The following is a 3233-nucleotide window of genomic DNA, read 5'->3' as shown; positions in this document are numbered from 1 at the left end:
AAATAAAATTTTATTGCCACGATGTTATTTGTGTTAGGTCATGAAGGATTGGCTATGATTCATATTACCATGCAAGTCATAAATTCCACTGTAAAGTTTATACACAGTAGAACTGAGTGCAAGAATGTACACAGACACTGCACATTCATTGTTACACTATTCACAATAGTCAAAGGTGCAAACTGACTAAATGTCTATCAACAGAAGAATATATAAACAAAACGCAGGATGTTACTCAGCAAAAACGAGAACCAAAGTGCTGATGCACACTGCAAAATGGATGAACCTTGAAAGTATTATGCTGAATGAAACAAGTCATTCACAAAAGGACAAATGGAGTGATTCACGTATATGAAGTATCTAGAATAGACAAGTGCACAAAGACCAGTTTATTAAAGGTTATCAGGAATAGGAATGCAAGAGGGTGGAGGAAAGGAGGGCGCAGTGCTAAAGGTTGCTGAGTTTGCATTACCTTTTGCTGGCCTGTCAGTTCTAACTATTTTTTAAAATTTTATTATTTTTGTGTGAATGTACCGTCAAATCAGATCTGACTGGTACAGGAGGAGCTTGTCCCTCCTTCCTCGGCAGAGCATCTGGTGGATTTGAACCATGCGCTTCTGGGATTGTAGTTGCAGCTCCTTGCCACTGGGCCACCAGAGCTCCCCTAGTTCTAACTCTTAATAACCCTAAAGGGCAAAGCAGATGTCACATCTTTCTTCTCCATTGAGGCAAATAGGTTTGAACTGCTAACCTTTTGGTTAGCAATTGAGACCACTAAACCAGCTCAGCTACTTGAGCTTCTGTTAAGGGTGATGGGAAAACCTGGGATTGAATAAAGGTAAAAGTTGTAATGCATGATACATACAATTACACATACATAGAAATTATAATTACAGATTAATGCTCATGAATCTGTGCATGTGAAGATTGTTGAAATAGGAAATGTTCTGTTACAAAAAATTGACTACAATAAAAAGATTAAAACGTAATTAATGGGTTCATAGAAAGTTCGAGCCACAGGCATGATTAGAGGTCATTTAAGTACAATCCTCTGTTTTAACCAAAAAGAAAAAATAAACTTGAAAGAAATGGAATTAGTTGCCTCAAATCACAATAGAAATGAAGGAATAGAAGATAAAGCAAAATAGTTTCTAGAGATCATTTTGGAAAAGGCAAAAATATGGGAAAAAAATCCCACTAGGGAAAACTACTGTTGTAAAGCAACATCCCAGATCTGCTTAAACCACCAGACACACGGATGACACAATCTTGTATATAAAAGGAGAACTTGAGACACTTAACAAAGTGTCATCATCAGGATGGAGTATAGCTGAACAAAAGAAAGCAAGCATCCTCACAAGTGGAACAATAAGCAACATCCTGATAAATGGAGAAAAGATTTAGCCTGTCCGCTATTTCATTTTACTTGGAAACACTATAAACACCAATGAATGGAGGAATTCAGGACTCTAAAGACTGCATTGCACCAGGCAAATCTACTGGTAAGGAGCTCCTTTGAAGCCCCTGGTAAGGATATTATTTCAAGATCCAGCTATAAGAAAGCTTGATGTAAGCCATGGTATTTTCAATTGTTTCAAGGGTATGTGAAAGTTGAGGTGAACATAAAGTAGGCCAAAGGAAAATTGATGTCTTTGAATTGTGTTAGCTAAGTAAGTATATATAGAATATACCATGGACTAACCACAGAACAAATAAATCTGTCTTAGAGGAAGTGAAGACAGAACACCTCTTCAGGAATGGTATCAGGAGGAGTCAGTCCCTGGATAATAACATAATGCTCAGAAAAGTAATGATCAGTGAAAGAATAGAAGAATCTCAAAGAGATGAACTGACAGTAATTGAAAGAATTGGCTTAAACATAACAGATTTTGAGGATGGAAGAGAGTCTTGTGTGTAGAATTACTGTAAGCTGAGTACAAGGCACTAAACAGTAGTAAAATTACTTTGTCAATTATGTCTATTTCTGAGTGTCCACAGAGAAGATTTTGAAGTCATTCTCTCAAGACTCTCACTGACAAGCCATGTTATCCTGAAGATGTTGATTATAATGAAAACGATTTTTTGGGAATAGGCTTCTTTTGTTGGTTCCTTCAAATTGACCACAATGCATAGTACCCTCATGAACAACAGACTGGAAACTTGCCCTAGGACCATCCTCAAGGTCTCTGACATGCTCTATTGCTGTTGATTGATTGCCGTTGAATTGAGCACAACTCACAGCAACCCTCTGAATAAAAGACCTGGAGACTTTCTAGAACTATCGTCATTTCTCCAAGTTCACAGAGTTTCAAGGGGCATGATGTTTAGGAAGTGGATGCCACTCCTGCTTCCAAACCTGTATTAAACTGGGAGCTCCACCAAACACTGCCCACCACAGGTAACCGTTACGGCAATTGACACCCCAATGGCACAAGGTTCAGCATGACAGCAAACCTAGGTTACCTCAATACAGCAAACTGACAGAAGAGTGCTGTATCACTTAGAACACTGTTCCTCCAAAATCACATGCTCTAGCCCACTGTTATAGTCACAATGTCAATTCATCTCCTTCAGGGTCATTTTCTCCTTCACTGAATTTTCCCAGCATGATGTCTTTTTCCAAGGAGTCCTCATAATATGCCCAAATTATGTAAAGCAAAGTTTCCCCATCCTTGTCTCTAGGAGTATCCCAGTTGTATATCCGTCAAGACAGATTTGTCTTTTTGACAGTGGATGAGATAGTCAATATTCTTCTCCAATACTACAATTAAAAGGCATTGATTCTTGTCATCCTTATTCATTGTTCAACTTTCAGATGCATAGGGAACAATGGAAAATACAGTGACTAGACTGGGTCTTTAAATTTATATGCTTGCTTTTTAAAACTTTAGAGAAGTCCTTGATAGCAGATTTCCCCAATGCAATATGTCTTTCAAATTTTTGATTGCTGCTAATAGATGTTGATTGAGGAGCCAAGTAAAATGAAATGTTTGGCAACAATCTATCATGTTGTTACCTAGTGGTGAAGATTCTTTGTTCTTGATGTTGAGACATAATCTATACTAAGGGATGGATGACCTTCTTCAGCAAGTGCTTCAAGTCTAAACTGACAAGAAGTGCTTCAGGTTATTGCAAGTGTTATTCAAGATTGGGAAATTGAGGATTTCTACCAACTTTTGTGGTCTGAAATTGATCAAAACTCAATTGTTGTTGTTGATATGTGCCGTCGAGTC

This window comes from Elephantulus edwardii, unplaced genomic scaffold (assembly GCF_000299155.1).
Source record: "Elephantulus edwardii isolate Elephantulus edwardi_28Jun2011 unplaced genomic scaffold, EleEdw1.0 scaffold00120, whole genome shotgun sequence".
Taxonomy (NCBI): Eukaryota; Metazoa; Chordata; class Mammalia; order Macroscelidea; family Macroscelididae; genus Elephantulus; species Elephantulus edwardii.
Note: the sequence above shows the minus strand (reverse complement) of the source record.